The sequence below is a fragment of the Typopeltis vanoorti genome, chromosome 2 (genome assembly GCF_054136105.1).
Source record: "Typopeltis vanoorti isolate ZY-2024b chromosome 2, IOZ_Tvanoo_1.0, whole genome shotgun sequence".
In the NCBI taxonomy this organism is placed as follows: Eukaryota; Metazoa; Arthropoda; class Arachnida; order Uropygi; family Thelyphonidae; genus Typopeltis; species Typopeltis vanoorti.
In genome coordinates, this window is record NC_143550.1 from 90,449,421 (window position 1) to 90,464,584 (window position 15,164).

Sequence of the window (15,164 nt, forward strand, 5' to 3'; positions counted from 1 at the left end):
GCGATTTTTTTTTTTTGCTGTCATTAATCAAATCCGAAAAATTACAATTTTTGGCAATTTCCTTTTTGATGTTTAATATAGCAAGCATTTAAGCGTTCTTCGCACATTCTTGACTGAAGATAATTCTTTTTCAATTTTAATTTGCTAAAAGAATGCTCTGCACTTGATATAGTAACTGTAAAGTAAAGAAAATGTTCAATACAGTTAGCACAATTGGAAATAGTTCATTATAACTATTATTTAATATACATTGCAGTATGTCTTGAGCGTTATTTACTTTTTTTTGGTCCAAGATCAATTCTCGTAACAAATCAATTTCCTGGATTGTCTTCATTTACATCTTTACTATAATATTTTACAAAATCCACTGAGCAGTTTTCTAGTTCATTTTTTTCTAATGTTTATATATCAGTGATTAATTTAAAATAAGAAATAACATTGGGTATATTTTTAAATCTCTCATCTATTTGTACAATAACAGCATCAATCACAATGTTGAAAAAGTGACATCTAAATTCCTCTACCGGGTTTAGTAAAACTTCATCTTCTGCTAGTTCGGAAAATAATCTTTTCTTTTTCGAATTCTTTTTTCAGGGAAGTCTTCGGAAATATTCAAGTTTCGTGCTATCATTTTTGCGTCACCTAAAAATGTTAAATTTTGATCTTAAATTTTGGATTTCATTTTTAATTTTATTCACTAAATTAAAAGCAGAGTCAAGAACAATTGTTTTTGCTTGAAATAGTTTGTTGATACTATTAATTTTTGACAATATTGTAAACCACACCGATAAGCTTAAAATAAATGCATTTCTTGAAATGAATCTAGTAGACTTTTAGCTTCAGATACTGCTGTTATCGTTAATTGCCCCAATAAATTCTTCTAAGGCATAAGTTTGTTCAAACTGTGTATACACTGCTTTGACTGTGTCTATTTTGGCTTCCCATGGAGTATCACATAATGGTTTAAGCATAATATTTAAATGCTTTTGTATAATTTCCCACCTTTTTCTAGATGCAGAAAATATGCAGTATAAACGTTGCAATATTTTTACTTAGTAAAAAATTAATAAGTTAACATAAATAAAAGAATCATCGACAAATAAAATTGTCTCAGGTGAGACCAAAAAAGTGCCGCCCCCCCCCCCCTTGCTATGCCACTGGTATAAAGTGATAATCATGTTATTTTAAATACTGTACAGTAATCAAATTTAAAAATAAGCTAAAATAATACATTTTTTTCAAATTAAATAGGTAATTTGGAAAAATTAATAATCACATAAAACATATTATAATAAAGTTTAAATAAAAGCGTTTAGTTCATGATCGTTTCGGGTCCCACTCGATCGTGGGGCCTGGGTGCATTGCACCCCCCATATATTTAAATTGCCGGCCCTGCTAGAGATGTCTTTTATTTTACTGGATATTAGTAATTTCAGTAATTAATTTTGTTATATCTTACTTATTTTAGACTGTAAAGTTGAATTGTGTGTGTGTGTGTGTGTATGTGTTTATGAAATTTAATATGAGATATTGTTTCAGGAAGCATTTTATAGGTATTATATAAAGCATTAGAAAGCATTTTGTGTGTATTAAATGTTTCAAAAGTGAGTGCCCATTATGTAATGAGAATGGAGCAAATGTTAGTAGAGTGGACAGTATATCGATGATAGGATAGAAAATGTCCGAATTAATGTTGAACATGCTGACATGGAAATAGAGGAGAATGAAATGGACATAAATAAAGAAATAGTGCACTTGAATGTTATCCTTCACAGGACAAAGCATGAAATTGAAAAATTGCAGAAGAAGCAAAAGATTAGCAGTACTGAGAAGAGAAAGAAGCAGGTCATCCGGAGTAATAATAAAGATCGAGTAAACAAATGAAAAAAACAAGTTAAAGAGAAGATTAATTAGAAAATCAATGATTAGGGGAGTACTTAATAAAAGTGTAACAAAATTATGTTTCTTTGGTGTAAAAATTCACCTATTAGTCATTCCATCTAGATGTAAAAATGGTAAGGTGAAAGAACTGATTGTCTTGGAGAGGAGAGAAGTATTCTATGAGGGAGGATGTAAGGGAATTGGAAGAAGCAAAATTGAAGAGTGAGAAGGTGAAGATTATAAATCCTCTGCCATGCTATGATAGAGGCAAAGTGGGAAGGAAAGCATTAGTAGCAAATGAATCAACATGTAGGTTGTTCAGAAGGAATGATGTAGGATCTGTGGTCTGTGTTTGACAGACAGAAGGATTTGTATAATGCTGATGGGCTGCATCTAAATGATTTTGGTGTTAGGTGTTTAGAGAGAGCTTTGTTCACTGAGCACAAATTCAGGAAAACTTAACAGTTAAGATGGAAGCAGGTGAGTTTGTGCGAAGGCACTCATGAGGCAAGTGAGTGTGAGAATGACCAAGTGTAGAATCTAGTCCCTCAAACAAAAATATTGAATAGGGTGATCAACTCAGGAAGTCAAGATGTGTGGACCTAAAGGGATGTTGTAGTTTCTATATACCAATACCAGAAGTATTAGGAACAAGGGGAAGGAGATTTTGGCATTGGTTAGTGCAACCTTGCCAAAAGTTATAAGCATATAAGTTATAAGACTTGGCTAACAGCAGATGATGTAGTTACAGCAATAGAATGTGAATGGTTTAGTGTTTTCAGGGAAGAAAGAGAAGACAGGATGGGAATAGGGGTACTGCTGATGATAGCAAATTAATTGCAGCCAAAAAAGAATAAGAGACAGGCAGGAGGGTGGCTATTCATTTGAAGCAGTCTGGTGTGAGATTAAGGCTAGTAAGACCAAATATACAATTGGTTGTCGCTATAGGCCAGAGAGTTCCACGGATGATCTGGAAGACACACACATTGCCAAATTAGTACAATGAGTACAGGTCAAGTGATTATTATGGGGGACTTCAACTATGGATATATAGGCTAGAAGGGAGGAAGATCACATGGTAGGAAGGAAATGGAATTTGTACACCTACTGAGAGATAATTACTTGAGGTAGCATATAATGGAGGGGACTAGGGTTGAGAACTGGTCACACGATCTTCTGTCAAGAGGTGGTATATGTGGAACTATGAGGCAGGTGATTCTGCCAAGCTCAGGAGGAAGCTTAAATCTGTGCCATGGCATAAAACACTGCAGGGTAAGGATGTTAGTAGTGCATGGGAGATTGTTAAGGGTCATCTAGAGCAGTGGTTCACAACCTTTTTTCACTTGCTTATCCCTTGGCAGCCAATTTCCATAATTTGTATCCTTCATATTGGCAAAATGTTTGTAATTATATAGTTTATTACACTATATTAATATTATTCATTGCTTTTTAAATAGACCAATAATGGGATTAGAACTTCTTAATTTCTACAAATTAAGGTTCTCTGCATCATTACCATAATCTTATGTAATGTTATCTCATTTTGCACAATGTAACCTCTGAACTTCAGATTCTTATCCACCATCACTTCCAGGTCTCTTATCTGCTCAACTGTCGCCTCCGTAGTGCAATTGGAAGAACGACGGTACATTGCGCCCTTCGATTGGGATAGGCCTAAGTTCGATTCTCGTCGCGACGGGAGGAATCTTTATCTGGATGATTTTAATCGAAGGTGAGTTAGCCGATCTCATACGGAGGTAGCAGGGTTTTTTCTCCCGGAAACTCAGGTTTTTCAACCCGCATACAGAAAAAACAGCCCTTCAGAACACACACAATTTACAGACAAAAAATACTAGTTGTGGTGGGCGATAGATGCCGTTGATGGAGATGATTCGTAGTAGAAGTTCGATGTAGTGGTTGAGACAGTTGTAGGTATCCTCCTGCAATGAGTCTTCGGACTCCTTGGAGGTGTCAGGAATAATAATAATAATAATAATAACTTTCTCCAAAATTTCCCTGCCAAGTGTATACTTTGTATCTGATTGTTGTCTACCAAATTTCAGAACCATATACTTTACAATATTGAATTGATCGTTCCACTTACCTACCCATTCATGCAATCTATTCAAGTTTTTCTGCAAGGCCACAACATCTGCTTGATTCCTTATCACTTTCTCTAGTTTTGCATTGTCTACAAACAGTTGTATATTGATACTTAAACACATTCCAAAATCATTAATATACAAATTAAATAACAATGGTCCCAAAAACAGACCCCTGAGGCATACCACTAGTGACTTTCCTCTTTCGGGATAGAACCCCTTCCAAAATCTATGTATATCACTATATGCATCTCTCTTGTCCAATACATTCATTGCTTTGTTATAGTACATAAGAAAGGTGATAAAACACAACCTCTCTTTAACAAACCTATACTGACAATCACAAAGAATACCACTGTTATCAACCTACTTTTGTATCCTAACTCTCAACAACCTCTCCATTACCTTAATTACACCTCCCGATATACTGATCAGCCTATCACCATCTTTGTAAAGTGGAACAATATTTCCTTCCTTCAACTCTTTGGACTTGTGCTGTTGTAAGACCCTTGTTACACAGTAATGTTGAGGTGTGATGTTAACTTCTTGGAACTATTCCTTAAGACATGCGGTGATATGTCATCAAGTCCTGTTGCCTCATTGACATCTAATTTACTTAGTCCCTCATTATACCACTTGCTCACTCACCATTAAATCTTCTCCCAGTTTATTCTCTACACTTGAGCATCTGATTTCACACTGAGGATGGAACACCCTCATGAACTGCTCACTGAACATCTTGGCTATGTCCTCTCCAGCAGACATCAAACTCCCACTTTCATCCATTAACATAATCTTACCATAATTATTCTTCCTTCTACTTGTCACCTATCAAAAAAAAAAAAACTCATGAGAGTTTTCTTGGCATAATTTTGTAATTTATGCTCATACTGCACTTTTATTGTCCTTACCAAATCATTCACTCTACTGGCCTGTTCTTTACACTCTTTGTACAACTAATTTTTCCATCATTAATCTTATGCTACGCTTTCTTCTTACAGATTTCATGCTTAATTCCCTTATTCATCCAAGTAAAAGTTAAAAGGTTAAAAGTTTTTCCTTAGTTAAAACAGAAACCTTCTTAATAAATTGACACATTCATGATCACATGGTGCATATATGCTATGCTTAGTTTCTGCAACATGTTCTGCAGGTTTGGAGAATAAACATGTAGCCACAATCTAACATCATACATATGTGAAACATATACAATCACATGTAAACTTAATTTTATTAATCTTGATTTTGAATGTCAAGAATATTAATATTATTAACAGATTATTAGTCTCTTGGACAATGTAATTTTTAAATTGTCAATCAAGAACATGCTAAAATATAAAAAAAGGAAAATAAGATTAGATGTTTTCTAATTCCAAATTGAGTATGATGTGCAGTGTTAAAATTGTACTTATGACCACAAACAAAGCATTTGTTATTAAATATAAATAAGAAGTGTAAATAGTAAAAATTGACAAAATTAAATTTTTTGTGGTCATTAACATATACAAAATTCGGATTTGGATTCACCGAGTTTTAGATCGAGTATCAAGTCTGAATAAAAATTAAAAGATGCCAAGCATGGGTACTCAAAGCTGAAAAATCCTAGCACAATTACCTTGTGTCATGGGAGAAACAAGGCATTTGACATGAGTGTTGGATCTAATAATATTGTCTCATACAAGTGATAATAGATGTATCACAATACCATCAACTGGTAAGATGGATCATGTGTTTTTGAAGTGGGAAGTAGTTTGGAGAGCTCTACATGAAACAAAAGAATTACAGTATGATAGATTAAGGAGGCAGACTGGTGACATGGTACAGCATGATCAATTGAAAAGGGAGAGAAATCAGCAGTGCCTGGAACTTGTGTCAAAATCAGTTACTGGCAATGTCAGTTCCTAAGGTGAGGAAGGATAAATAAAGTAGGAGCAAAATGGTTGAATGCATGAGCTTCAGAAAAAGGGGATCTTCCAGAAGAGATATAAAAAGTAGGGTACCCCTCAGCAGCAGTACAAGGAAAATAAGGCACAAGATAGGAAGGTCATGTGTGCATTGAGAAAGGAGAAATTGGCATATGAAAGGAGATGGGCTGGGCAGCAAAGCAATACCTAGAGAATTCTACAGGTATTTTGCTATTGATGGAAATCTAACTTTAGAGAACATCTGCAGAAGATGTAGTAGAAATGTTTAATAAGTATTTTGTTAGTATATTTCATGTGTGTGCATGTGTTGGGGGGGGGGATTAGGAGTAGTGTTGAATAACAATTCAATGGAAGTCAAAATACTGACAATTCAAGAATGGAAAATGTTCAGTATTTTAAGTAACTTGATGTTAATAAGGCAGTAGGACTGGATGGGATATTACCACCTATATTAAGGGAATATGCAAAAGAGCTGCTCTTTTCTTGGTTGTCCAACAAGAGTTTTGCAACAGGAACAATCCCAGAAGAATGGAAAGAAGGAAAACAATATGTTTGTTAAGGAGAGGTCTTGTTTCAGTAACTTGGTTACACTTTGTGATAGGATGACTAGTGTATTAGACAGAAGAGATACTTATAAAGTGATTTCTCTAGATTTTAATAAAGTATTAGATAGAATACCAAATGACAAACAATTGTTGAAATTGAGCAAAATGTGGATGGATAGTCAGTTGGTAGCTTGGTTACACAGATGGTTGATATGAGCCAGAAAGTTATGCATGGGAGCACAATGTACGGAAAAAAGAAGATAAGTACCATAGGATTTTGTTCTAGAAGAATTGTTATTTAATTTATATAATGTTGATGGAGTTCAAGGTTTGAGAGATATTTGGTTTTTTTGTTGTTCATGCTGAATTAAGAAGAGCACTAACAGGAAGTTCTGATGCAACGAGTGGGAATATTACTTCAGTTTTGCTAAGTGTAAAGTTAGAGCACTTTGGAGGATGGAAGATTGCCAGAGAGGATGGAATGAGGTTTATCATAATGGAGGAACTTATGTTAAAAATGAGATATAAAAGATATTAAAACATATACTTTATATTCCTCTGAAGAAATATAAAGTATGTGTTGGGCTGTAAAGTCTTCTTCCTATCATTGATTTTAGACTAAGTAGCCTGTTCCAGTCTCATGCCATCACTTTCTTGGTCTTCCAATTCTCTGTTTTCTATTTATTTTATATCCATATAGTAATTTTAAGTCTACTCCTGTCCATTTGATTTAGAAGTTCTATCTGTTTGTTTATATTTACTTATGTAATAATTAATTAGTTTTATATTTACAGATTGAATATTTTCTTCAATTATTTTAGGTTCCACGTGGTATCCAGCTGTTTTTCTAAGAAATTTAACATCTTCTGTTTGAATTTGTTTTTCATCTTTCTTTTTTGACCCATGTTTCATTTCCATACAACAAGTTGGTTTAGACAGGAAGCTATATAATCTGATTCTGATATGCTTTTGTACCAGTGATGGCTTAAATATATTATTATTATTAACATCTGAATTCCATGGAGTCAGAGACTCATCATGGAGAGGTACACACTATTGCACACAATACTCATCCATCCGTGCTTTAAAACTGATTGAATGTATTTACACTCACAATACACTGAGGCAATGCATTCCACTCACCAACCACTCTCCATGCAAAGAACCTTCTCACTCCTGCTCACCCTCTCCTTATACAGTTTCCAGCGATGGCCTCTTGTTCTACCCCCACCCTACAATTCTATGAAAAATCTCTTCCATGTCAACCTGATAACAACCCCTGACTAGCTTATATGTCTCAATCATATTCCCTCCCCCTCTTTCCTCCTATTCACAAGGTTCTGCAACTTACATTCTCTCAGTCTTTCCTTGTACTTAACATTCCAAAGACCACTGACCATCTTTGTGAATCTTCTCTAGACCCTTTCCAACATATCCTCATCACCATGAAAATCTGGTGACCAAATCTGTGCTAAGTAATCCATACGAGGCCTGATCAAGGCCTTATACAGTGGCATCATAACCTCTCTATTTCTGCATGTCAGGATACTCCGCATCATTGTGATTATCCAATGTGACATCTTCACAACGTGTTCAATGTGGCCCCTGAATTTTAGGTCCTTGTCCACCATCACTCCTAGATCTCTCATCTCCTCTATTTCGTTAAAGGTTCACCACAAAGTGTATACTTTGCATCCCATCATTGCTTACCAAATCTCAAAACCTTACACTTTGCAACAATGAACTGATAGGTCCACTTACCTGCTTATTCATGTAATCTATTCAAGTCCTCTTGTAAGGCCATAACATCTGCTTGACTCTGCATTGCTCTTGCCAGTTTTGCATCATCGGCAAACAACTGTATATCACTAGTTAAACCCATATCAACATCATTAGCATACAAATTAAACAACAATGTCCCAAAACTGACCCTCTGCGGTACTCTACTAGGGTCCTCCTTTTTCAGGATACCCCCCCCCATATACAACTTTCTGATAGCTATCTGATCCAACTCAGAAGTCTGTTATCCAGTCCCATCTGTTTCAATTTCTTTAAGAACTTGTTGTATAGGCAGTCTATCAAAAGCTTTTCAAAATCCAAGTACACCACTGTATATGCATCTCCCCTGTCCAAGGTATTTGTCACTTTCTTATAGTACATAAATAAGTTAGTGAAACATGATTTCCCTTTAACAAACCCCAAGCTGATAACCAGAGAGAATACTGCTGTTATCAACCCATTTCTGTATCCTAGTTTTCACCAATCTCTCCAGTACCTTCCAGATACACAGATTGATTGTAATTTGAAGCTACAGCCTTATCACTACCTTTATGCAGTGGAATAGTTTTGCTCTCCCTCCCTCCCTCCACAAACATCTATTGCACTCCACCATGCATATACAGGGTGTTCGGGATAAATTTGACAGTTTCGTAAGGAAAAAGAAAATCTTCTTTGTATCTATTAAATTTAATGAATTGACAAAAAAACATTACAGGCAGAGTTAATTACAATACTATCAACAAGATTTACTCAAAATAACCACCATTAGCATCGATCACAGCTTCAATTCTGCTTCGGAACCTCGAACAAGCTGATGCTACAGTCTCCCTGGGAAGGGCCGCAAAAACTGTTTTAATTTTATCCATTAACTGGGCTTTTGTATTACTGGAAGTGCGATTGGTGTCTTTTTCAACTGCGCCGCATACAAAATAATCCATGGGGTTAAGGTCTGGGGAGTTTGGAGGCCAAACATTTGGACTGGTGAAGTCGTAGAAATTTTCAGACAACCATTTTTGACTTTTCCCAGAGGTGTGGCAAGGGGCCGAATCCTGCTGCCATACATACGGCCTACCATTGGCTACCCTTGTTATCCAGGGCTTGACTACAGTTAGCAACTCCACGAACAAAGCCCGAATTCCAATGCCAGGGTTCTTCAACACCTGTTCCTGCAGATTTGAGAGGAATTCTGCTGTACGAACGCAATCAGATCGTCTGCTAGGGATCTTTCTTCTTGCTACATCCTCGTAGTCACCATTGCAAGTCTCTAGTTCATGCCTGATTGTTTTTACTGTATTCAGGGAGCATTGGGCAGCAGTCGTAATATCCTTATTTTGATGGCGGGCACGAATCATCATGATACAAGTTATTCTCTTCCATGATTCAGGTGGGTTCCAGCTATCCATCCTTTCTGACATCTTGTATATGAATGAAGAAGGGTCCAAACTTTTAAATGAAGAGAAGTGTGTGTTAATACATGTAACTTACGGAAAAATATAATTAATTATAAATATGTCAAATTTATCCCGAACACCCTGTATATTGCACTCACAACATCGAATCATTTTTGAAAAGTCTGTTGTTAATGCCACTCGATTTTCACGCAGCTCTCCAAGTCTCAGCGGTGAGCATTCATGTGGTTGACTTTGTGACCGCCATTGTGTTATGCTTTTAAAAAAAAAGGCAATTTCAACTAATAAATCAGGCAGAAATCACGCCAAAAATCATGCAGACACTTTGTTATCAAAACTAAATAGCAAAATCCTAAAATTAATGAAATATTGCCAATTATTGTTCAAAATAGCACTTATCTTTCTGGAGTTCTTTCCAACACTACACAACTTATGGCATTAACTTTAACAAATTATGTTATTCTAATGTTCATATTATTTTCATCTTGATATGATAAATCATACTCAAGGTATGATTACCCAAGGATAACCATTTCTGGAAGTTATGCAGAGGTATCTGAAAGTTTTACTTGTTCTAATATTTTATCTATCACTATTTTAGAAGCCAATTAGATTTTATCAAGACTTTTGATAATTACAGCATGAAAAAAAAGTCGGTAATTACATTGGAGCAGAAGAATAATATAATAGATTGGTGTACTGGATAACAATCTGGCTGTATGATAGGTATCACCAAATTGTGTAGAGGGTGCGGTGCTTCAGAAGAGGAAATTCACTAGAGGTGTGTGTCCCATGGAGGGTCTGATTTGGGATCATTACTCTTCAATTTCTATGTTAATGATACTGAAGAAGTTTAAGTGCAAATATACAGTGTTTGCAGATGATACCAAGTTGGAGAAAACTATGAGTAGTTCATCAGGTGATGTGGATTTACAGGAGGAATTGAATAGACAGTGTGAGCAGTATTATCAATTCAGTACTGCAAAAGTGTAAAGTTTGGGATTTGGTAAGCAAGGATGGAATGCAAAATATACAATTGGAGGTGACATCTTACATGAGGTGGAGAACATAAGGGATGTGTATGATGAAATAAGCATGATAGCAGACAAGGACCTAAAATTTAGGACATTGCAACAGTTTATAGCAACAATGTAGAGAACACTGACATGTAGAAGTATGAAGATTATAAATCCTTTGTATAATTCATTAAATTGACTGTATATGGATTAATTGCACAGATTTGGTTACCTGGGTTTTATTAGGATAGAAAGCGTCCAGAAACAATTGACTAAGGTGGTTTCTAGTTCTTAGTTTGTAGAGAACCATGCAGATTGGAAGAGGAGGGATATGACTGAATATAAGTTGGTAAGTGATTGTTAGTGTGTTAATGTGGAAAAGATTTTACTTAGAATGAAGGTAGACAGAATTGGACAAGAGACCATTTCTGGAAGTTATGCAGAGGATTAAGTTTTTTAATGTAGAGAATGGTTTGTGAGTTGAATTCATCACTATGTGTGTGTGACAGTGGATCTCCCACGACAAGTCTCTTGACTTCACAAAGGTCTGATGGGAATACAGGTGACCCTCGTATAACGTGGTACTTATACAATGTGGTTTCGATATGACGCGGTCTACAAATTTTAGTAACCCTTGTTGAACGCGGTACTTATACAACATGGTTTCGATATAAGACAGTCTACAAACTGTAGTAACACTTTATCTTTTCATATATTTTTCAACGTGCGACTTAAATATCAAATTTTAACTTCGTTAAATTTGCGTCTTTTTCCCCTGTCTCACATGTAGTTATAAGTAGCAAATTTATATTAGGGGAAATACCCTTTAGCACACATGTACACCAATTGTTTACCGTATAATGCATTTATTGTTGAAAGTTGTCTTCGTTTTCTGCCAGGAAAGCGCATTAAAAATCATAAGTGTGTTAATCTCAAGCTGAGCCCTTTATTTTCTGTTGAGTTATATATAATATGTAATGTTCTTTTATGTAAAAAAAAAAATATATTTTTATAGTAATGGCCACTTAGAACAGTTTTGTGATATACACGTTTGTTAATAGGGATACACCCACCCACTGTAAATTGCCAAATTTACAATTGAACAAGACTGAAGATACATTCAGTTTCGATCAGCACATGAGACTCAACCTTCACGAACTTCATAAGTGCTCCAATCTCTTCAATAGTGAAATAATTAATGGGGAAATAGATTTAAATGAGGAGGAACTGGTACAATTAATAGATGACGTCGAATCAAATGGCTGGGAAAATATTACCAAAGATTTTGATTGTGATGAATCCGTTAAAGAATTCAGTTTAAAGAAATTAGCAGAAGGATTGGACTTGGCAAGAAAGCTATTTTACAGATAATGATCCCTCAATGGAACGCTCCGGAAAATCCATGAGACAATTGGTTATTTGTTTAGCTCCATATTATGAACTTAATAAAAAATTGCAGCATAGTGGTAAGCAAGGTCTTATTACTGACTTCTTGATAATTAAACCAGCCAAAGTATGCAATGAGAATTATACAAATGAAGTTCAAGAGATGTCAAGTGATGACAACATTTGCCCACTTGTAAATAAAAACACATCTACGAAATGTTAGTTTTGAAGAGAGTGATGACGATTAAAATATGCACTTTATTTTATTTTGCTTAAAACATTTATGCATTATGTGCAATGAAGTTTACGTACAATTTATAATTTTTTATAATTTTATACTATGTATTTGTTTCATAGTTTATGTTTTCTTAACTTACATGACTATTCTGAATTAAATAAAAAAATATTTTTTTTGGATATGTCATTGTTTATATAATCTTTAAAAAAAATGATTTCGGAACCTAACCCTACTTTTTCTATGTGATCTGAGTCTCACATAATTATTATTATTATTAAACAAGACCTCATGGAATCAAAGACTCATCTAGGAGGTCCTTATATCTCACACACACATCTCATCATACTGCGTCTTAAACACATTCAAACTCCTTGCAGACACCACACTCTCAGGCAAGGCATTCCAATCATTCACAACTCTGCACAAAAAAACCTGCCTCTCACTCTCCTACTCACACCCTCTTTATACAGTTTCCAGGGATGACCTCTGGTTCTCCCCTGATCTCCCACTATTCTCTGTAGAACTTCTCCACCATTGATCCTATAACAACCCCTTACCAACTTGTAGGTCTCTATCATATCTCCCATCTTCCTTCTCTCCACTAGACTCTGCAAATTACATATTTTCAATCTTTCCTCATACTCGACATTCCAGAGGTCAGAAACTACCTTAGTCAGTCGCCTTTGGACCCTTTCCAACATCTCTTCATCCTTCTGAAAACCGGGTGACCAAATCTGGGCACAATAGTCCATGTGTGGCCTAATTAAAGCTTTATACAATGGAACAAGAATCTCCCTACTTCTACACGTCAGTGTCCTCCGCATCATTCCCAGAAGTCTTTGTGTTGTCTTCACAATTTTGGCGATGTGTCTCCTAAATTTTAGATCCTTATCCACTATCACCCCCAGATCTCTTATTTCCTCTACTTCCAACAATATATTCTCACCAAGCATAAATTCTGCATCCCATCTTTGTTTTCCAAATTTTAAAACCTTACATTTTGCAACATTGAACTCACATCCCCATTTGCTTGCCCAATCACTCAATTTATTAAAGTCTTCTTGCAAGGCCACAACATCTTCACTACTCTTTATGGCTCGACCCAACTTTGCATCATCTGCAAACAACTGAATATCTCCATCCAAATCTTCGCCAATATCATTAATATACAAGTTAAATAGTAATGGCCCTAAAACAGACCCCTGAGGCACTCCACTAGTGACTTTCCTTTTCTTGGATATTGCACCCCCATACACAACTTGTTGATACATATCAGATAGCCAGTCTCCAATCCAATGCACTAATCTAATATCCAACCCCATCTGCTCTAGTTTGACTGTTAACTTATCATGAGGTACTCTATCAAAAGCTTTTGCGAAATCCAAGTATATTACTGTGTATCCTTCTCCTCTGTCCAGGGAAGCAGTCACTTTATTGTAATAAGTAAGTAGATTACTAAAACACGACCTCCCTTCAGCAAATCCATGCTGTCCATCAAAGATTATACCATTGTTGTCAACCCAACTCTGGATCCTAGTTCTCACAAGCTTCTCCAACAACTTAACCACAACACCTGACACACAGATAGGCCTATAGTTTGATGCTTGAGTTCGATCACCTCCTTTATGAAGTGGCACAATCTTGCCCTACTTCCACTCTTTAGGGACTTGACCAAGTGCAAGACTCGTATTAAAAAATATGTCAAGGCAGGTGTCAACTCTCTGGCACATTCCTTCAGAATACGCAGTGATATATTAAAAAATATGTCAAGGCAGGTGTCAACTCTCTGGCACATTCCTTCAGAATACGCAGTGATATATTATCAAGTCCCACAGCCTTATTTACATCTAGTTTACTCAACTCCCCAAACACCTCTTGCTCACTTACAGTCAGTCTCTCCTCCCCATCATCAACTGCTCTTAATCTCTCCATGAAGTCACATTCACAAGATTGAAAGATCTTTATGAACTGCTCATTAAGTATCTCCACCACACATCCTGCAACAGCTGTCTTTATACCATTTCCTCCAATCAATGTCATCCTTCCATAATCATTCTTTCTTTTGCTGGCTACATATCGAAAGAACTCCCTAGGATTCTTTTTAGCTTCATTAGCTAACTGCTGTTCATACCTCTCTTTAGCTACTCTCACCAACCAAGTCACCCTCCTTGCCTGGTCTTTGTAGACCTCATGAAATTGGTTACTTCCACTTCTCTTATGCTGCCTCTACAATGCCCTTTTTCTCTGTATTGCATGCTTAATCTCTTTATTCATCCATCTCACACCTACCTTATTTAACCTTCTCACCCATGGTATACATTTAGACAATGCATCTACTAAATATTTTTTGAAAATCCCCCAAGCTGCATTGATCTCTTTTCCACCTAACTCCTCATTCCATGCTACACCTGCAAGCTGTCTCCTGAGCTCTTCATAATCACCCCTCTTGTAGTTCCACATATACCCTTTTTTCACAGGGGTCATTGCACTGCTGGCAACCACCCAAGTAATCACCTCATGGTCACTTTCACCAATTGGTGGATGATTTGATACCTCATTGATAATTACATCCTCCGATGAGATGATCAAATCCAAGACCCTTAATCCTCTTGTGCCCTTTGTTACATACTGTCTGAGGTAGTTATCCCTCAAAAACTCAAGAAACTCATTTTCTTTACTTCCAGTTGCTATCTCTTCATTCCAGTCTATATTGCCATAATTAAAATCACCCATAATGATCACCCTTTTCTTATTTGCTTGGCTAATTTGACTATACATTTCACTATCACCACCATCCACATTACCAGGTCTATAACATCCCACCAAGTATTTGATTCTATTCACCTCTATCTCACACCATACTGCCTCAAAACCACTGGCCCC

The 15,164-nt window shown here is 36.0% G+C and overlaps 1 protein-coding gene across 2 annotated transcripts in view; it reads left to right on the forward strand.

Annotated features, from left to right (window-relative positions):
• The window catches only part of LOC150109242 (prestin-like), a 276,267-nt gene that overhangs the window by 103,084 nt on the left and 158,019 nt on the right, over positions 1-15,164 (forward strand). The gene's annotated exons all lie outside the window — the stretch shown is intronic.